Source organism: Pristis pectinata, unplaced genomic scaffold (genome assembly GCF_009764475.1).
Source record: "Pristis pectinata isolate sPriPec2 unplaced genomic scaffold, sPriPec2.1.pri scaffold_234_arrow_ctg1, whole genome shotgun sequence".
In the NCBI taxonomy this organism is placed as follows: domain Eukaryota; kingdom Metazoa; phylum Chordata; class Chondrichthyes; order Rhinopristiformes; family Pristidae; genus Pristis; species Pristis pectinata.
The window spans coordinates 1-22,276 of NW_026262555.1; the positions used below are offsets into that span (position 1 = coordinate 1).

The window sequence follows — 22,276 nt, forward strand, 5'->3', positions numbered from 1 at the left end:
AATGCGCCTCTCCATAGAGTAGCGCCTGCATGTCTTTGAAATCGATAATTCTTTGTAATCAATTATACATTATGTAACCGACGTGAAATTAAGCAAAATAGTTTTCTTTGTGAAACAGTCGACTGGTGTTTGATATTATGGAAATCAATTCACACACGAGACTGCTGCAAAAGTGGGCCTCCGTTCAGTGAACCGAACTGATTGAAAATACTCACCAACAATGAACGCTGCAAATAAATTCTGGGCTGGAATTGTCACCTCCACCTGAATATCATGGGACTGTGTTAGTTCATTAAGTTATGAATTCTTCATGTTGAACTATGCCTGGCCCTTATTCCTTGGACTTCAGCAGAATGAGCACTGACGTTATTCATGCAAAATGGAGACGTTAAGGGAACCTGACAGGGCATATGTTGGAATAGTTAAACCAGTGGGAGAGTCACAAACAAGGGGACGGAACTCGAAGATAAAAGTCATGTCATCTAAACTGAGGTACCTAAAGTTTGCATCAAACACAGCGTGGTGAAGCTCTCAATTTCTCTGCCGGCGGGTGGTGCGAGCTGACTCATTCGAATTATCTAAAATGGGGTGGATAAATATTTGTTGGACACATAAAATTAAAAGTTGCGTGAAATGAAGTGGCGACATTTCGTTATGTTGCCTGCGAGTGCGAAGTGACCGAGGTAAACTCGGCGCGGGACACGACTCGAAGCCTAAACGTTTAAAACCCGTGTGTTTGAATCAGTTGAGACAGTTGTGGTGGAGAGACAGTGGGGCAGAATAGAATCACAACCACTTTTGGTAAAACAAACTTTACAGGACTCGAACCCGCAATCTTCTGATGATATCCCATCAAAACGATGTCAGACGCCTTACCCGTTAGGCCACACGGTCACACCCTGTTAGAAACGCCACAAGAAAGAGCTAAGAACCCTGCTGGGGCTTTAGTTTGTGACAGAGTGAGAAGGAGATTTAAATTTCCCAAGCACAAAGAGAATTAACCGCTGTCAACAGTTTCCACACCTGGAATGATTCCGCGATTAAGCTTAATGTACTTCCACACTGAACAAAGTTTTCATCCCGGTTGGGAAGTTGGACAGTTCACTTTTCGTGCCCAGCCGCTTCCCGCTGACAGATACAATGCGGTCATGCCGCCTCAGTGAGATGTAGGGAGTGAGCTGCTTCAGCGTCGAAATTTATTGTGCGTGGGGCCGAAAACTTGAGGCAGACTAACTTTCCCATATCCGTTTGTCATCTGCAGCACCACACGATTCCTCTCATCAACATCACAAGTGCAAGGTGTCATCCGCCGGAGGTGACCAAGGAATGAGTGAACAGAAGTATATTTAAGGCTGTGCAGCACCAAGAACAGTCACGAATTAGGAATATTTAATTACCGAAATAGCTGAAGTAAAAACGATCAAAATTTGAAGAGAATAAGTGTAATTATGCAACTTTGTTACCCATCCTAAGAACATTGAGAAATGTAAATTTTATCATTCTTAAGGTTTTGCACATGTCCGTCTTTCGCAACTCACACAGCGGGGAAGCAACGGACAGAATAATATCCAGACCTTTTTGAGAAACAGACGTCAGACTGCAGAGGGTTTGCAGCGTCAGTCCCAGGGAAATGTGTTCCCGAAGTTGAACGCATTCAAACCATCAGCCACCTCCCTCGCTGGAAGCGATTTCATCGCGGTTGAATTTAGTTACCTTCTGCTCCCACCTCGTTAAATAGACAAAGACATTTGGTTTCCATATCCGTACCACCTGAAGAAGTTGTAAATCACCGGCTATTGATTGGTTTGTCTATTTTATTTCACCTGTGAGGAAATCTGAATCTGTGGTGAGATAAAACATAAAGAGTGGATATGGCGGGAGAAGTGTTAGAGGTGGTGCAAATGGAGGGGAAGAAACGATCAGTAAATCAGACGAATATTTTCACGAATATTCTCAACGTCGACATGGGTCTGTTGGTGACAATGATATATTCAGCGGTTCCAAAGAATAACATCGCGACCCTATCTACCTCTGTTGTTCCGTTCAGTGACCTTTGGGCACGAACCCCAAGGTGTCCATAAAGTGACCTTTCAAAGTTCTTCATCTCAATGACTCTATCCCACCTTCCGCGGTTTCGCACTGCATATGATATCACTCACATTGGCAGCGATTCAAGAAAATCTCTTCTGGACCCTCTCTGGAATATTCATAACCGTTCTAAACTGTGCGATCAGATATATACACAAACGTCCAATATTGGCCGAAGTTTTCATTAAGTCCTTATGACTAAATAACGTTTACCCGCCGCTACCTTCTCTGCAATCAGAAAAAGATGAGGCACACCAGAAACTGTGCCTTCTGAGTCCGGGTTCTTAACTTTATGAAGTAATAAAGTTTACCATTTCGAAACAAGGTTTACGCGGGGATGCGGTTCCACATAAACTGTGCACTTGCATATTGTGAGGGGACAGATTCCAGGTAAATGTGACATTATTTCCTGAACTAAAGAAGGCATGTTTGAATTACAATGAACATAATGCAGGGGGCTTGTCGAAATTGCGACATTAATGGAATTGAAGAAGATGCGTAAACTGAAGACAACCAAAAATTTCAACCTTGTAGCCACATACAAACATCCGTACTCATCGGAAAGACTGAAGAGCACCCAGACGCTCCATCACTTAATGAGGTCAAGGGTAATCAGACTGTCTGCTTAATTCTGCATTCCAGACAACCCCGTGAACATATCAACCCCCTAACCCCCCTTTTCAAGTATTTATCTCCCCCGCTTTTGAAATAACCAAAGACTCAGTACCCACAACATTTTCAGAGACTCGGACGCTCTAAAGAAAATAATCAACTCCTTTCCGTTTTTAACTGAAACAGTCTATTATTTCGAACCATGACCTGAATTTCCAGATTTTCTAACATCAGGTGACTTCATCCCACACTCGAATTCTGACTTTGTTGTAACGAATTCGGGCAAAATACCGACTCTGGTGTGACCTGAACCCACAGCCTTTGAATTACTTGTTCACACATTATTAGAAGTCCAACACGCAATCCACTGTGCTTCGGAACCCACAGATGCCCGCTTTGGTGCATACAGATAAAGTTACTGAATAACACATCGGATTTCGTCAAATGTAGACTCCGTTCCCTTCTTTCGTTCACTGACGGAGCGACAAAACCAGTCCCACAGTTGCCGTCCTATTGCAGGACAGGATTCCTGGATAACATTTTACAAACAATTGATCGGCACAAATTTCCGATGAAACAGCAGCATTTTGGAGTCTGCCCAGAAGAGACTGGCGTGCGTGTCTCCTCTCGCAGAGGGCGCCGCACAGTAAATCTCCAACGCCGCTGGATTTTCGCGGAAAAGCCTATCAACACACCGCCACCTGCTGAAAGGAATTCAGGAATACTTTCAATTCTCGCAGGGATAAAAATAAGATTGAGAACAGAACCCACAATGTGTCACTGCTGATGGTCCCAGTTCTCAGACTGAGTTGGAGTGTTTACCCTTTCTCATGAAACTCCAGTTAAGATATCTGAATAGATGCACATTCTCAAATCGTTCCCTGAAACAGGCATCCTGATGCAACATTTATCAGCTGAAAGACAGAAGTGGGCAGAAAATCTCATGAAGCGTAGAAGCGCGACTGATATTCCGAGATAATGGATGGAGATACCAGAAGATTCAGCAGTGATGGAAGCAGAAGAACGCAGAGGAAGCAGAAAGTTAAATTCACTTGGTTGTGGCTGTCGTAAGAGGGATCGAAATAGAAGAAAAAAAGGAAATGGAAGAAAAAAAAGAAAAAAATAGAAGAAAGAAAAATAGAAGAAAAGAGGGAAGCTGCGATGGCCGAGTGGTTAAGGCGTTGGATTCGAAATCCAGTGGGGTTTCCCCGCGTAGGTTCGAACCCTGCTCGCAGCGGGTTCACAGTTATAGTGAATTTTCACACCGAAAACATCGGCTGAAAATCATCAGCTTTTGCTGTTAAATCGATTGCCTTCCACTGTTCCACTAACGTGTTTGCGGCTGCACGGTAGCGCAGCGCAGTTACAGAGCCAACGATCAGGGTTCAATTCCGACACTGTCTGTAAGGAGTTTGTCTGTTCTCCTCGCGAATGCCGAGGCTTCCTCCGGGTGTTCCTGATTCCTTCCACCTTCCAAAGACTTTTGGGTTGGTAGGATTGCATGGATGTGATTGGGAGCCTTTTCGTTCGACCGGGAGGACCTGTTACCGTATAGCATAATTAAGGTTTAAAGGCATGTGGGGAAAGTGAGGAACAAACTTGTGTTCACTGGGAGAGAAAATAACTGAAAACTACTGGATTGCGAGCAAAGAAGTCGGAACATGCTTGCCAAGCCCAGGGTATTTGGAATACCCTCGAAGCCGTGCTTTAAATCATCGCCTCATTCAATTGCAAAACACCGTTTCATCACGTAAAATGGTTCGCTTTCAAGTAAACTACACGTTAGAAGTCCAACGCGCCCTTCGTTGCTCCACCGAGCTCAGATGCATTAGACCCGGTTTCGATCCTCACCTCATCCTATCCAGGTGCGGTGTGAAGTTCGACAGACAATGTCACGGTGCAGTGACACAAATCAAAAACTTAATTCCGTTTCCTTTACTGCGCTTTCCCTGCTAATTAATTGCACGAGGTGTCTGTCCCTTTACAACGCTTTCCAATTGATGGATGACAATCAATTAGAATTAACCATTTAATTACCCGTGTGGCGGGCTCTCAAAGAATCGTGGTTCTCTGTAATTTTCTTAAGTTAACGAGGTGGTCATATTTGATTCAGAGAATCGTCTCCTCGTGTACCCAACAGAACTGTAATCCAGCTCAGTGTCAGTTAAAAGAAAAAGTGAGAGCGATAAAGAAAAGGGAAGTGTCAGAGACGGTCCGTGTGAAGGTGGAACAAGCTGGAAATTGGCAGAGATCGGAATGAAAGGTCTGTCCTCTGTACCAGGAAGCAACACCAATGCAATCTTCGATGTACTAAAAGAGAGATGGGGAGGGGGCTCAAGCGGCCTGAAACAGATCTTTATTCTCCTCCTTGTTTCTCGGATTCAATGTCTCAAATAGTCATAAGGTTATAAAGTGCAGGAACAGGCCTTTCTGCTCAATACGTCCCAGCTAACGAATGAACCAGGCTGATCTCGTCCAATTTTTGCCTGAGTTGGGCCCATATTCCTCGAAACATTCCCAATCCATATAACTGTCTGAATTTCTTTTAGATTTGTCCTTGCACCCGCCTCTCCACTTCCTCTGGCAGCCCATTCCACACACACACACCACCATCTGTGTGAACAATTTGTCCATCAGATCCCCTTCAATCTTTCCTCTCACCCGAAACGTATGCCCTCCAGTTACAGTCCATCCGCCCCAAGAAAAAGAGCGTAGCAGTCCTTCTATGTCTGGCCTTCGTGATTTTCTAAACCTCAATAAAGCCACTGTTATGCCTCCGAAGCTCCAAGGGAAAAAGAAAAACCACGTTTATCCAGTCTCTCCTTATAAAAGAAGCTGTACAGTGACGGCAACATCCTTGTGAATATTTTCTGCACACTCTGCAGGTTAACGACGTCTTCCATGCAGTGAGTTGACCAGACTTGCACACAGTTCCCCACGTGCGGCCTCACCAACTTTATGTACTGCTCCATCGTTACGTCCTAACTTGGTACTCAGTGCCCTGACTGATGAGAGCAAGCGTGACAAACATCATTTACACCAACCTGTCTACCTGCGTCGTCAAATTCCGGAAACTATGTACTTATACTATGAGTTATCTCGGTTCTCCAACACTCCACAGGGAGTTCTCATTTACTGCGTAAGTCCGACCTGGTGTAAATCCCAAAATGCGACATTTAACATCCCAAAATCTGGAACTCCACTCGTCGCAACCTTCCAATAAACAAAATACAACACTCCACTACCGGACACCGACTCCTACCACCACGCCAAATTAGCATCTAATTGACTCGTTCTAACTGGGTCCCATTGATTCAAACTTCCTGACCAGCCTAGAACGCGGGGCATTTTCAAAGGCCTTTCTGAAGTCAATATTCCTGTAAATGTCCACCGTTCTCGCCTCATAGATCTTTGGTGTCATCTCTTAACACTTCAATCAAATTCGTGAGGCAGTTTGCTCTGCACAGAGCCGTCCTGACTTTTCCTACTGAGTCTTTGCCTTGCCAAATGTAGGGAGATCCTGTCTCTCTGAATACTTTCAAGTAACTTCTCCATCATAAATCGCTTCACCGGCCAGCAGTTCCCTGGATAATCCTTGAAACGCTTCTGAAGTAAAGGTTCCACACGATACATCCTCCTGTTTTCGGGTAGCTTTACAGTGGTTAACGACTTTCCAACAATCTCTTCCCGGGCCCGAGCAATTTCTGTTTTGTCTTTCCACAATGTCAAAGGCTACACGTGGTCAGGCCCGGGTAACTAACCACCATTATATGCTTTAACCTCCTAGTGCATTTTCTTTGTGACGTAGACATGATTGAAGACATCATTATTCGCTTTTCTGAACTGCCCAGCTTCCATGATCTTCTCCACGGTAAATACTGGCAAGAAGATTTCCATTTAAGACCTCTCCCATCTCCCTTGTGACTCCACACAAAGATAACCTCAGTGATCCTTCAGTGAACATTCTCGTCCTTGTTTCTCTTTGCTCTTAATATGCAGAGAATAACTGGAGATTCTCCTTGACCCTTCCCTCCAAATCTATGACATATCCTATTTTCGCCCTCGTGATTTCCATCTCATGTGTACTCCCGCATTCCTTATCCTGCTCCAGGAAGTCGCCTCATCCCAGCTGCCGAGACTTCATTCATTTTCCTGACCTTTCTCAATTCTCTACATCAAACATCGATCACTATTTCTGCCAGCCTAAAGCTTCATTCGAAAAGGAATTGTGAGCTTGATTTATTCGACCGGTAAATTCTTTGTGTCGACTGGTAAAGACTTTCTCATTCTTTTCCCATTGATAACTCATTCTGTTCCTCACTGCTGCTGATATAAAGATCTCAGTCCTACGGACTGTAACCCACTCGGAAAAGATTGGGCCGAAATGAGAACGTGTAAGATCAAAGAACGGGGCCGCAAGAGAAGACGAATTGCATTGTTAGTCGCAGTACGGGGTAAAGAAAATAAAACATAATATTTATTTTTTACTCTCTCTCTCTTTCTCTCTCTGTGTGTCTCTGTCTCTGTCTCTGTCTCTCTCTGTCTCTCTCTCTCTGTTACTGAGAGCAGACATCCATATCCAGCCAAATCACCAACTGCTGGTAATCAGTGAGCGTCCAGTTGTTGTCCGGAATCGCCGAGTTTCTGAGTTCCAGGCATGTTTTTCAGTCCTGTTCTGTAGCTGGGTCTATGGAGAGCATAGAGAAACCGAGGTGCCCTCGAGCATTAAACCACAGAAGATTAGTAACAAAGTTTATTATTGTATTTAGGAAACTAACTGGCAGATTGTCGTTTTTTGCAAGGGGATTGGAGATCAGAAACAGATAAATTCATTTATTACAATTGCATAGGTTTGTGAGGCCGCCCCTGGAGTAATGTGCACAGTTTTCCTCCGTTGCATCGGTGACGGGTATGGTAGCATTGGTGGCGGCTGGGACAGCATGGACTAACCAAACTCCCGGGATGAACGTGCGTGCTGAAAACAACAGCTAATGAAGTTAAAACTGGACTGTTTAGAATACATCATGAGGGGTGGCCATTCTGTCCCGTGTGAGGTTCCAATGGACAATGACTGAGGAGATGTTGAGATGTGTCCATTTGTCGGAGAGGAACTGTTGAGATAAATTAATTGCAAGGATGATCCTTTAAGACTGAGGTTAGTTTGAAGGTCTTGACGCACCATCGGCGCTCTCTGAAATCCTCCATGACGCAGAGTTGTGGATGGTGACACTGGACTATTTGCAGAGGACATTGATATATTTCTGAAAGATCAAGGAAATCGAGACTCTGTGGAACTCGCAAAGAGCAGAATTTGGGGCCCGGGGCAAAGCAGCCAGGATCATATTGAGTGGCCGAGCTGTTGGCACCTCCCGCTGACGTGTCAAGCGCAAGGCGCGTCTCCGAATTCTCTTATCTAGCAAGTCGTGAAACCCACGGGACCGAGATCCCCGGTGAATATTTCATTTAGAACGTGACTTAAACTGTCGTGAAATCTCTGTTCCCACACTTGATTTAAACAAAAGTGTGAACAAAACTGTCACTGACAACCTGTGCAAATGGCACCAACGTCACACTGTCCAACCAATGACCAGTGGTGAGAAGATGTCACAGACTCTCCTCTCCAAAGTTCCTTCACTGATCACCACCCGCACTCTGAGTCCGCTGCATCCCGAGCCGCTGTGAGAAAACCGCGCTGTGATTTTTCAACTTTTTTATCAACTCAAACAACTCCGGTCCTGTTAACTGGAATTAATTGACGGCGATTGGAAAAGTCAAAATTACAAATGTAAAAATCAGCAGATATCAGGAATGGGATACGAACCCACGCCCCCATTTGGAGACCAGAATACCCCCGTTTCAACGGAAGGACTTTCATTCCTTGAGTCTGGCGCCCTAGACCACTCAGCCACCCTGACAGCCCTGCATAACCTTCTTCACATCCGACACAAACGGTTTTGCTTGAGAACAGACCAGAAGCATGTGTTGATAGAAGGATGGGCAGGATAGTTTGAAACTGAAACCTGTCCTGCCTAACTTTTATGCGGTGATATTTAATATTCAGCCATCAACTCACCGAAGCATTTCACGTCAGAAACCACGTGAATGGGAAATGTGAAATCATTACCAGGTCAGGCCATGTACAAGAACGTTATTCAGTGGTCAGCAGTGGCGGACAGGACCAGATTGCTCATTATATGGTGTCGGGTGGAGGAATGAGATCCACCTCACGTCAAAACCCGGGCAGTGAGACGTCTTTTCGCCCTCGAGCCCTCGGCCATATCCCGCTCGCTTCTGCCGCCTGCTGCCAGTGATCTGCAACAGCTCCGGCTGCAGAACCAGACCCGAAAGTGTCTTGAGGGGAAGGACCAGATCACAACTTCCAAAGCCGAAGGAGCAGGAGCAGACGGCAGCTCATGTTCTGTGGTGGTCTCGCTCATAACTATAGGCAGCATGACTGGATCCAGTACAGGGAGAGGTGAAGGATCAGAAATCATCGCCACGTGCACAGCAGAGACAAAGTCAAGGTCCAATTCACTCCTCAGATGGCGAAGTGCCCAGTGTGTCTTTCACCGTGTAATCTCCTTCAGTTGGCAATGAATGATACGGTTGACTTGAAAATCTTGACCAAGTTCGAAAAATAATGAAGTCGATCCGGCAAAAAGAGATGACTTGTTTTGTCGGAATATAAATTGTGCATCTCTCCTCTTCAAAGGAAACCGCAGCCGTATGATGGGCCAACCTCCCCTCGCGTATCTGATCACCTAAAAACGAAGGATGCACCGTTCTGTCAATATATCGAGCCAACAGGTGGACCTACTTCTTGGGGTGCAAATGTCTGCCCGAATGTATGAGGAATGGGGAGTCCTGGCTGTACGTTAGAACTATCAGCGGCAGTTGCCCGTCTGGTCCCTGTGTTTAAAATTGTGAGAGCTGCGAGTAGGGTTCGAACTTGCGTGGGGAATCCCCATTATATTTCAAGTCCAACGCCTTAACCACTCGGCCATCGCAGCTCTGCCTGCGTTTACTGTGACGCTCTATCGGAGCGACGGTTGTTGAGCCTGAAGTGTGGGTTTAAAATGCTTTGTTGCAGCCAGAGAGAGAGAGCAGAAGGTGAGTCATCGGTCCGATACCAACAGAACTCTTGTGCCGTTTTCAGATATATTTTCTGCACCGTTAGTTCAGAAGGTGAGGGTGGAGAGAAGTCATTGGCTTCTGTGCCGAAAATGAACGAGTTTTCCACTGCATGGATTAAAGTGGAGTTCCCGGCGCCGTGAGACACGGACTTTCATTCACAGTGAATTAGACGCGTGGGTCGCTTCAACTTCTGAATACAGGGTGATGGGCAGCGAAATGGTACGTCCTTCTCGGCGTTTCAACTATCCCTGTGATGTTCAACATTGCGGTCAAGTCCATTCGTTGTTCCACTGGATTCCAGCATGTTAGTGATTGAGAACAATTCGTTCTCGGTCAATTCTGAAATATCTTAATGTCTGCAGGATGGTTAGTGACGTGGTATCACGATGAACGACGCCCTGGCTGAAGACTTTGGACCATTCGTCAGTCGGTCAGAGAAGAATCGAAGACTGCGCGGATTAGAAGCTGTTTTCCAGAAGGGCGGTTCCCCAGGTGGTTAATTGACTCGACGTTCATGGAGTTGTCAAGCTTTTGCTGATTTGAGTGATATGATGCCCTCTTCATACACTGGGTGAAAACCCCTCTCCATGGAGATCGTCTGCACTCTTTGAAATCGATAATTCTTTGCAAACGTTTAGACACATTATCACCAACGTGAAATAAAACAAAACCGTTTTCTTTGAGAAACAACCGACTAGTTTCTGATATCAAGGAACTCAGTTCACACACGAGACGGCTGCAAAAGTGGGCCTCTGTTCTGTTAACTGAACTGATTTAAAATATTCACCAACACTGAAAGCTGTGCTGGAATTGTCAATTCCATATGAATATCATGTGACTGTGTTAGTTCATTCAGTTATGAATTCTTCATGTCGAACTACGACGGTCCCCAATTTCTTGGAGTTCAGCGAAATATGCGCCCACCTTATTCAGACAAAAAGAGAAGTCTTAATGGACCCTGACAGGGCAGATGTTGGGATGCTTTAACCAGTGTCGGAATCACAAACAAGGGGACGGAAGATATGGAGCAGGTCACTTGAAACTGATGTCCGTCAAATTTTCTTCACACACTGGATGCTGAAGCTCACGAATTATCTGCCCCTACGGGTGGTGGAATCTGGATCACTGGAATTATATGAAGTGGGGTGGATAAATATTTGTTGGATCAAGAGTAGAGGGGTTTGGATAAATGGCCCAGAAGAAGAGCTGGGACCAGGACCAACTGGCTCAGCCCCATCTCACATTCCGCTCGGTTACGTCCATCGTCCTTTCGCTGAACCTGCAAGTCTTCCATCACCTCACCGTCTAACTCTTCCTCTTCTGCACTGTCTGTATTTATCTGGTTTTCAGTCTCCCGCTACCTCGCGGCTTACACAAGCATTCTCATTCCGCAACTGTCCAGCCCACCATTCCCCCCTCTGAGCCGTGACTGCATTCACCGTTGCCATCAGTAGACTGCTGCATATTTGGGAAACAACGGATGTGGGACGGGAGAGTGAGGGAAGGCTGGACGATAATCTCGCTGGCAGTGAGAGGACCAGAAGAAGATCGCGAAGGGCGATAGAACGAAAAAAAACAGTAAATTGTGGAAGGCATGTGACCTGTGGAAGGACAGGGTTGTTCAATGGCCGAACCGAGGATGGGGCGAGGCAAAATTGGCGACCAGTGAGAAAAAACAGGGAGGGAGAATCAATATTTAAAATGCGTAACTGTCAGGATTGGGATTCGTCCCACCCCTCCTGTGGAGACTGCGACCTGAACGCAGCGCCTTCGACCGCTCGGCCATCCTGACGACGATAAGTAGCGACATGACTAATTTTATTACTGCAGCCAATGAAAAGATAAAGGTGCATTCATGATTCCGGGGGTGGGTTCGGAGAAAATATTCTTCGTTTTCAGCCCGGTGCGACATTTGAGAAGAACGTGATTAATGTCATGATCGACGGACGGGCAGAGAAGAGAAGGAAATGGGCCACGTGAAAGCAGATTGGATTAGTTTAATTTGGCGTCGCGGTCTGAAAATATATAATGGGGTGAAGGTTCTCTTCATGGTGCTGTCCTGTTCTGCATTGTACAGAACCAGTCCGCACATCTGATGCTATCATCAGATAGATTATCGCTGTTTGACATTAACTCACCATCTGATCCTTCTCACGGATTCTCAGCGTAACTGAGCAAGCAAAAGGTGACCAACACTCTGTCCTCACAGCTTGTACTGAACCCCGCCGTCTTCATGTCCATCCGTCCGTGGCCGTCTGCCATCCTCTCTTCAAAAGAAGCCTTGCTTCCCGAATCAACGTGACCGGGCCTGGGGGCACAGAACGTGTCCATCAGGCTCCGACCCCGAGACCCGTTTCTGAAGGAATGAAAACGTGTGTTTAAGGTCCTACCCCGATGGTTAATCAGGCTCACTGTGGTGTCTCCTCCGCTGCGATCTGATCTGCTAATGTGCAGCACATTCCGCCTTCCCAGCAGCAGCTGCTCCCGACAGTTTGAGGAGCTCCACCCGATGTTTATGAGAAGGTTTGAAGAAATGTATCACAGACAAGACACATGTAATAAAAGTTACGTGAAACGAAAAGGCGGAGTGACAGAGGTAAACACAGCGCGGGACACTGCTGGAAGCCGATGCGCTTCAAACGAGTGTGTTTGAATCAGATGAGGCAGTTGTGGTGGAGGGAGTGAGCGACAGAATAGAAGCAAAAACATGTTGGTAAAACGACCGTGACAGAACTCGAGCCCGCAATCTTCTGATGACCTCACCTCAAACATCGAAGTCAGACTCCTTATCCATTAAGCAACACCGTGTCAGAAACGCCAAGAGAAAGAGCAAAGAAACCTGCTTGGGGCCGATGTCCTGCGAGAGAGCGAGAAGGAGGGACGCATTTCTCAAGCACGCAGAGAATTAACCGTTGTAAAGAGATCCACATGTGGAATAATTCCGGGATGGAGCTGAATGTACTTACATACTGAACAGCGTTTTCATCCCGGTTGGGAAGTTAGAAAGTTCACTTTTCCTGCCCGGACCCTTCCCGCTGACAGATACAATGCGGTCAAGCTGGTTCAGTGAGATGTATGGAGTGAGCTGTTTCAGGGTCGTAATTAATTGTGAGTGGTGAGGACCACGTGAGGCAGACATCACGTTCCCTTCTCCGTGGGTATTCTGTAGCAACACGCTGTTCATATCATCAACATCACCAGTGTTGTGTATCATCCGACGTAGCTGCCCAAGGAACGAGTGAACAGAAGTATATTTCAAGCTGTGCAGCACCAAGAACAGTCACGAATTAAGAATCTTTTGTTACAGAAATAAGTGAAGTAAAAACGATCAAAATTTGAAGCAGAGTATGTATAAGTACGAAAGGCGGTTACAAATCCTAAGAACACTGAGAAATATAAATTATGTCATTATTAAGGATCTGCACATTTCTATCTCTCGATTCTCACACAGAAGGGATGTAACGGACGGAATAATATCCAGCTCTGGTTGAGAACCAGAAGTCGGACTGCAAAGGGTTTGCCTGCGTCAGTCCCAGGGAAATGAGTTCCCGAAGTTGAACACATTCAAACCATCAGCCACCTCCTTCGCTGGAAGCGATTTTATGTTGGTTGCATCCCGTTACCTTCTGCTCCCACCTCGTTAAATAGTTGACAACAGTTGGAAAACAGTTCAAAAAGCAGTTGGAATCCATGTCCGTACCACCTAAGGAATTTGTAAAACACCGACTATTAATTAGTTTGTACATTTTATTTGACTTCTGATGACTTCTCCTGAAGTTGTAATGAGATCAAACATAAAGAGCGGAGGTGACGGTAGGGGTTTTGAGGAGGTGCGAATGGAGGCGAGGAAGTTTTCAGTAAACCAGGAGGAATTGTCACTGCGGAGAATCCGTTTCTGGATACGGTGATACAATGTTTAGAAGTAGACGAAGCAGTGAATCTGAAGGATTTAGCACAGGCTGAAGCAATTCCCTCGCCAGCAGACGAACAACAGAAGTTAATGCAAGTAGCATCTCATTATTAGAGCTGTTTGACGGAGCGGGTGCTCCGTGGCTTAAATGATCAAAGCGCCTGTCTTGTGAACATGTGATCCTGAGTTCAACTCCCAGCGGAGCCTTTCATTTATGGGGTGAGTTGCCGTGTGATAAGGCAGGTTCGATGCAAGCACCGCCGTTCACGCACCTCCAAACAGAAAAAAAACAATAGAACAAATACAAACCCTCAAAACGCATCAGGTCCGTTGGTGTCTGCGAAGCAAGAAACAGGGCGAGCAGTTCAACCAGATGACGTTTCCGATTCCTTTGTTTTCTGCTTCCTTGCGTTTTTTGCGGTGTGGTGTTAGTTTCCGGTGACAATCGCTTGCAAACGCGGCCGTGTCTGCTTTGAAAACTTGCCCTGGTCCTGTTGACAAACGATCCCACGTCGCGTTGCACAGGTCTTTTCGACTCGAACTCCGACCAGTTTTCTGTGTATTTCAAGACACGGCAGAAGCAGCGTTGCTGATATGTTGGAATACAGCTTGATTTTGAATACTTTCAAATGCACTTGTGTCGTATAAATATGGACCACGATCACACCCATACACAGTCTCCACAGCAACTCATGACTGTTCTTCAGCCCTTCAGTGAGATCATTGATCGTGGCACCAATGCAGGATCTTCGTCAGGATGATTTGTGATTTTTTTTCTGCAAAACATTTGCCAAAGCATTTTTAATACTGCAACAGGTAATATTGGGTGCAGTAGGTTTTCACCCAATGGCAGTGGTGGGATTCTAACCCACGCCTCCGTGGAGACTGGAGACTTAATCCAGCGCCTTAGACCGCTCCGCCACACTACCACACAACGAAGTTGTTTTTCGTTCATTAAGTAACAACGTTCACTGATTGAACATGTTCATCTTGAAAGTACTTTTACCCTCCGTGCTTGATTTGAAACTATTTGTCCCAGACACAGTGTTTGAGGCTTGATGCGGCATCCCGTTTTCCAATCCATCCAATATCTCTTCAGAGTAGACCGGAGACTTAAGTGATAAACGGTTGTCATGTCAGACGGCAAGGTGGCAGAACATTAGGTTTCACCAGACGTCAGTGCAGGGACGCTAATTTTCATGAGTACTCTCATTGTCGACATGGGTCAAAAGAGTTCAATTCAGACATTTCCAGCGGATGCCAAGAGTCATCTCACCATTCTATCTACCTGTGTTGTTACGTTCAGCAAGACTTGTGCATGTACATTATGATTCTCATAAAGTTTGCTCTCAATTTCCTTCATCTGAATGAAACAGTCCGAACTTCCGCAGCATAAAATTGCAACTGAAATCACTCACACTGGCTGCGATACCAGAAAATCTCTTCTGGACCCCCTCTGGGATATTCACAACTGTTCTAATGTGTGCGAAGAGGTATGTACAGGAAGGTCCAATATTGGCCGATGTTTCCGTGTAGTCTTTCGGATTTAATGACAGTCACTCGCCTTTACCTTTACTGCAATCAGGAAAACAAGTACCACACCAGAAACTGTTCCGTCTGCACGGTTCTACCCATTTCCCTCTCAGTCTGGGTTTTCAATTCAAAGAAGTAGTAAAGATTACCATTTCGAAACGGAGTTTCTGCGAGGATTGAGAACAGTATAAACTGGGCACTTGCATATTGTGAGGGGACAGGTTCCGGGTCAAAAAGGGACTTTATTGCCTGAATTATGGAAGACAAATTTGTTGATTTTTCTTCGGAAATGTTTGAATTACCATGAACAGAATGCAAGGGGCTTGTCAAAACTGCAACAGTAATGGAATGGAAGAAGTTAAGTGAACTGAAGACCACCAAACATTTAAATCTTTTACCTACTGACAAACATCCGTGCACATCTGAAAGACCGAAGAGCACCCAAACGCTCAGTAATTTAACTCTGCATTCCAGCCAACCTCGTTGTCTTATCAGCCCCTTTTGTCAAGTATTATCTCCCCCGTCTTTGAAATAATCAAAGACTCAGTACTCGCAGCAATTTTCCCGAAAAATTCCAGACTCGGGCGATCTGAGAGAAAATAATCACCTCCTTTCTGTGTTTAAGTGAATGATTCGATTATTTCAAACCATGACCTAGATTTCTAGATTGTCAAACATCAGGTGATGTCATCAGCCACTCGAATTCTGACCTTGTTTATCGTCGTAGCGAATTCGGACAAAGTACTGACTCTGGTGGGACTCGTCCCCACAACCTTTTATCGCTTGGTCACAGATTATTAGAAGTCCAACACGCCACAACACTGCGCTACAGAGCCCACAGTAGCCACCTTTGGTGCATCTAGTTAACGCTACTGAAGAGAGCATCGCATTTCGTCAAACGCAGACTTAAGTCCGGTTTCTTTCGTTCTTTCACTGAAGAAGCGACAAAATCAGTCCCACAGCTTCCAGCATATTGCAGCGCCGGATTCCTCGATAGGATCTTGCAAACAATTAGAGGGCACGAATTTCTGATAACGCAGCAGCATATTTGAGTCTACGCAGAAGAGACTAACGTGCGTTTCTCCTCTTGCAGATGGCGCCGCACAGTAAATCTTCTCCAGCACCGGTGAGAAAATAACTAACAACTACTGGATTGCGAACAACATCGGGAACATGCTTGCCAAGCCCACGGCAAAAGGAATACCTTTGAAGATGTGTTTAAATCACTGCGCCATTGAGGTGCAAAGCACCGTTTCGTTACACTTACAGTGGTTCAGTTTGAAGTAAATTGCAGGATAGAAGTCCAACGCGTTGTCTTTTGCGCCATCGAGCGCAGACGTATTAGATGTAGGTTCAGTCCTCACCTCGTCCTGTCTGGGCGCGGTATGCAGTTCCGCCTAGGACTGTGTGGGTTCCCTGCATGTTCACTGGTTTCCTCCCATGTCCCAAGGACACCAAGGTTCGCAGCTTCTTTGGTCACCGTAACATGTCCACAGTGTGTCGGTGAGGTATAGAATCTGGGTAAAATTGATGGGAATATGGGAAGGATAAAGAAAGATTGGCGTTTGTTGTTTCTTGCGGATAGGTGGACGGAAAATCCTGCGTTGGTGCTTTATCCCTCTCTGCCTCTGTGACTGTATCGCAGTATTCTCATGCTTTAGCGGCGCATTTTGTTTTCTCAGCATCGCAGTCGGTGGGAGAATATTTGGGAAAAACTCCGAGAACCCATTAAATGATGATCGAACATCATCAGTAGAATAATGACTGAAATCACAATTCTTGTCCAATTTCCATTACAATGCGTATTGTTCATGTTGAGACATTTGAACATAAATTTGGAAGAAGACTTATTCCTGATCAAATGTGGAATGAAGCTGAAATAAAAGTAAAATGGAAATATGATCTGTGGAGGGAGAGGAAATTAATGTTTCAGAGCTCTCAGACGTCATCGACACATGGAAACTCGTTGTCTTAACCAACAGAGCAATCCGGCATTCCCTAGTCGCCTTTCAGCCCAAGCAACCTGAAATGTTTTTTTTTTGTTTCTTTTCATTCTTCCGAGTCTACATGATCCATATGATTCCCATTACAAATATAAGTTCCATATCATCCAGATACCATGCAAAATACATGTTATGTTTTAGCAGTCACTAAGGTCAACACGATTTGAAGCTCTCACCTCTGAGGAAATGGTGATTTGCTGTATCAGCTCCCCCAGAAGTGTTGAATGTCAGGGAGAAAGCCTGAGCTCACCGTCCCTGGGTGGGCTCGAACCACCAACCTTTCGGTTAACAGCCGAACGCGCTGGCCGATTGCGCCACAGAGACAGCTGATGCCAAAGCCCATCAACAGACAATGTAACGGTGGAGCGACACAAATCAGAAACTAAATTCCGTTTCCCATTCTGCGCTTTCCCTGCGAATTGATTGCTCGAGGTTTCGGAAGCTTGATAACATTTCTAATTGATGGATTAGGATTAATTAGAGCTAACCATTTAAATATCCGTGTGGCGAGCTCTGAAGGAATTGTGGATATTTCAAGGCATCGCCTTCGTCGGTTCGCTGTAGTTTTCTTAAATTAATGATTTGAGAAAATTGGATTTCAGAGAATCATTTTCTCATGTTCCCAACAGAGCTGTCAAGCAGCTCGCTGTCAGTTAAAAGAAAACGTGAGAGCGGGAAAGGGAAGGGAAGTGTCAGAGAAGGACCATCTGAAGGCGGAATAAGGTGGAAATCGGCAGAAATCGGATTGAAAGCTTTGACCTCTGTGTCAGGAAGCAGCAGCAATGCAGTCTTCGATGTGCTGAAAGAGAATTGAGAGATGGGGTAGAGCGACTCTGAAACATATATTTATTCTCCTCCTTGTTTCCCGGATTCAACGTACCTCATGGAGTCATAAAGATCTACAGCGAGGTAACAGGTCTTTCGGCCCAATACGTCCATGCTGACGAATTAATCTACCTGATCCAATCAAATTAGCCTGAGTTGGGCCCATATTCCTCGGAACCATTCCTATCCATGTACCTGCCAGGCTATCTTTGAAATTTGTACTTGCACCAACCTCTCCACTTCGTCTGGCAGCACATTCCATCTGGACTCCACCACCTGTGATAACAACTTGTCCATCAGATCCCCTTTCAATATTACTCCTGTCACCCGAAACTTATCCCCTCCATTTTCAGTCTATGCCACCAAGAAAAAGAGACAGTAACAATCCAACTTATCTCTACCCCTTATGATTTTATAAACCTCGAAAAATCAGTCCTCAGCCTCCGTTGCTCCAGGGGAAAAAGCCCCAGCTTATCCAATCTCTCCTGGTCTAAGAAGCTGTCCAGTGACGGCAACATCCTTGTGAATATTTTCTGCACACTCTACAGGTGAATGACATCCTTGTGAATATGTTCTGTACCTTCTGCAGGTTAACTACATCTTCCCTGCAGCGACTCGACCAGGCATGCACTCAGTTCTCCACGTGCGGTCTCATTAATGTCATGTGCACCTCTGACATGACGTCCCAATTTTGTACTCAGTGCCCTGACTGATGAGAGCACGCGTGAAAAACATCGTTTCCACCAACCTGTCTACCCATGTCGTCAAATTCCGTAAAGTATGTCCTTATACACTGAGCTCTCTCGGTTCTACAACACTCCACAGGGAGCTCTTTTACTGTGTAAGTCCTACACTGGTTTAACATCCCAAAATGCGACACTTCGCAGTTGTCCCAGTTAATTCACCTGCCGTTCCTTGGCAACATTCACAGTTGATTAAAGGCATGTTATTTCAGATAACCTGCTTCATTCTACCACCAATATTGGTGTCTCCCGCACAGGTAATAACAATGCCACCTCAGTTTTTATCTCCATCGCTGATATGGATGTGACAAACAAGGAACGCAGCACAGATCCATGCGGAACTCCACTGGTCACAGGCTACCAATAAAAAAATGCAACGCTCCACTTCAGGACACCGACTCACAGAACCACGTCAAATTAGCATCCAATTGACTCATTCTTACTGGGTTCCAAGTGATTCAACATTCCTAAACAGCCTCCCACAGGGGACCTTTTCAAAGGCATTAATAAAGTCCATATTCCTATAAATGTCCACCGCCCTGGCCTCGTCGATCTTCGCGGTCATCTCTTCAAACCTTAATCAAATTCGTGTTTCCTCCGCACAAATCGGTGATGACTCTCCCTATTGAGTTGTTGACTTCCCAAATGTATATAGATCCCGTCTCTCGGAATACCTTCAAGTAAGTTTCCCATCATAAATCCCATCACCGGCCTGTAGTACCCTGGCTTGTTCTTGCAGCCCTTCTGAAGTAAAGGTGCAGCAATGGACACCCTCTCTTCCTCTGGTAGCTTTCATGTGGTCAACGATGTTCTGAAAATCTCTGCCAGCTCTCTCTCCCTCTCTCACTCACTTCCTCCCTCTCTCTCCCTCTCTCTCTCTCTCTCTCAGAGAGAAACCATGTGAAAGCTACCGGAGGACGGGAGGGTGTCTAGGGAGGAAGAAGAAAGAGGTATGGAGGAATGCAATGATGGACGGAATGGGAAATCTCAGCTGAGAGCAAGAGACTGAAAGGGAAGCGGAGCAGAGAAGTATTTGAGTGACAGAGATGGAAAGAGAACAACAGCGAGAGAGGGAGAGTGAGACAGACACAGAAAGGCGGAGGGTAGATGAAGAGATGGGACATTGCTTGTGAGAGAAAGGCTGGAAGGTGACGATAAACAGAATCAATTGGATCACGAGCAGGTCGTTCGGCCCGTCGAGTTCGATCCTGCATTCAGCAAAGTATGGTCGATGTCAAGACAGTTTGCTGTATTTTGTTTTGTGCCCTGATTCCGTCAGTTTGCCAGAATTCTAACTCTGTACTAAATGAAGTTATTGACCGAGTCTTCACAGCGGTCCAATGGGAGAATTCACCTGAATCGAGATATTTCTCCTTCTTTCTGTCCTAAATAATCGTCTCCTTCAGAAAGTGAGAGAATAAAACATAGAGCCGGAGACAGGCGAGGAGTGCAGGAGTTCATCAGGGAGATGACGAGAGAGAGAGAGAGAGAGAGAGAGAGAGAGAGAGTTGGAGAGTGAGTGAGAGAGAGAGCGCAAACATGAGGGAGATAATTTGGTTTCACAGCAGGTACGCGGAATTTAACTGAATCAAGGGCGGCACGGTACCGTAGCGGTTAGCGTGATGCTATTACAGCGCCAGCGGTCGGGGTTCGATTCCCGACTCTGTCTGTAAGGAGTTTGTACGTTCTCCCGTGTTTGTGTGGGTTTCCTCCGGGTGCTCCGGTTTCCTCCCACATTCCAAAGACGTACGGGTAGGTTAACATGGGTTTAAAATGGGCGGCGCGGTCTCGTTGAGCCGGAAGGGCCTCTTACCACGCTGTGAATAAAAAAAAAAGTTCTTGTGACTTCAAAGCAAAATCTCTTGCCGCTTTTTCCAAGGTGAATGGGAAAGCCATGAAGACGCAATCGCCTCACCACCTGGAGCAGGATCCAAAATTATGTTCTTGTTCAGGATCGAACTGGGGACCTTTCGCGTGTGAGGCGAACGTGATAACTGCGACACTACAGAAACCACGCCGCCCTGTGATGCCATTTTACACAGAAAATGTCATCCGCGGAACGTTAACAATAAAAGAGGAAAAGAGTCCAGTGAAGTCGGTCCGTTATGGGAGGAAGCAGAGCTGGGGAAAGGTTTCAACGTGTTTCCAGCGTGTCGGACAGTGACCGTCAGACCAAAATGTTCACAGGCACACCACTGAATCCAGCGTTGGTGCTGACGGTGTCATGAAGGAGCGGATCAGAGGAGAGCCACACTCACTGAGTATTCCCACAGTGAGATGGGAGTCAGTTTAAACACAGGGGGCCACGGCTGAAGACTGGGAATCTTTTAAAAATCTGCAGAAAGAAACTATAAAGTTCATTAGGAAAGAAAAGATGAATTATGAAAGGAAGTTGGCAGATAACATTCAAAAGGATATTAAAAGTTTTTTTTTAGTATACACAACATTAAAAAGCATACTAAGAGTTTTTTTAAATATATGAAGAGTAAAAGAGAGACACGGGTTGATATAGGACCAATCGAAATCGGTGCGTGAGAGATTATAATGGATGATACAGAGATGGTAGACGAACTAAATGAGTATTTTGCATCAGTCTTCACTGTGGAGGACATTAGCGATATTTCCGTATAGTCAGGGGTCTCAAGGGATGGAACTGAGTTTAGATTACTAGAGAGGAGGTGCTAAGAAAGTTAAATGGACTAAATACAGATAAGTCTCCCGGACCGGTTGAGGTGCATCCCCGGGATCTGAAGGAGGTGGCTTTAGAGATTGTGGAGGCATTGGTGATAATTTCCAGGAATCGATAGACTCCGGCATGGTTCCGGAAGAATGGAGAGTCGCAACTGTAGTTTCGCTGTACAAGAAAGGTGGGAGGCAGCATAAAGTAAATTACAGAGCTATTAGTCTGACATCGGTGGTTTGAAAGTTATTGGAATCGACCCTCAAGGATGAGGTTCTGGAATAACTAGAGGTGCAAGGCAAGATAGGTCCAAGCCAGCATGGTTTCGTGAGGGGAAGATCCTGCCTGACCAACCTATTGGAGTATTTGAGGTAATCTCAGGTAGGGTGGATAAGGGAGAGGCTGTGGATGTTGTGTATTTAGGCTTTCAAAAGGCCTTCGACAAGGTGCCGCACAAGAGGCTGATTAATAAGATGAGAGTTCATTGAATTACAGGTAGGATAGTAGAATGGGTGGAGCATTGGCTGGTTGGCAGAAAGCAAAGGGTGATAATAAAAGGATCCTGTTCTGGTTGGCTACCAGTTACTAGTGGTGTTCCGCAGGGGTCGGTGTTGGGGCAACTTATTTTTACTTTGTACATTAATGGTTTTGATGATGGAGTAAATGGTTTAGTGGCTAAGTTTTCAGACGACACCAAAGTAGGTGGAGGAGTTGGTATTTAAGAAACAGGAAGGTTACAGGGAGAAGC

General features: G+C 45.6%; 3 non-coding genes across 3 annotated transcripts; 1 reads left to right on the forward strand and 2 right to left on the reverse strand.

Moving 5' to 3' along the window:
* Nucleotides 1-3,855: 3,855 nt before the first annotated feature.
* Nucleotides 3,856-3,937, forward strand: trnas-cga (transfer RNA serine (anticodon CGA)). Its single transcript has one exon. It is a non-coding gene; the product is annotated as a tRNA-Ser (tRNA).
* Nucleotides 3,938-9,628: 5,691 nt separating this feature from the next.
* On the reverse strand, nt 9,629-9,710 carry trnas-uga (transfer RNA serine (anticodon UGA)). The gene has a single exon. It is a non-coding gene; the product is annotated as a tRNA-Ser (tRNA).
* A 7,820-nt stretch (nt 9,711-17,530) lies between these two features.
* Nucleotides 17,531-17,604, reverse strand: trnan-guu (transfer RNA asparagine (anticodon GUU)). The gene has a single exon. It is a non-coding gene; the product is annotated as a tRNA-Asn (tRNA).
* Between the last annotated feature and the right edge of the window lie 4,672 nt (nt 17,605-22,276).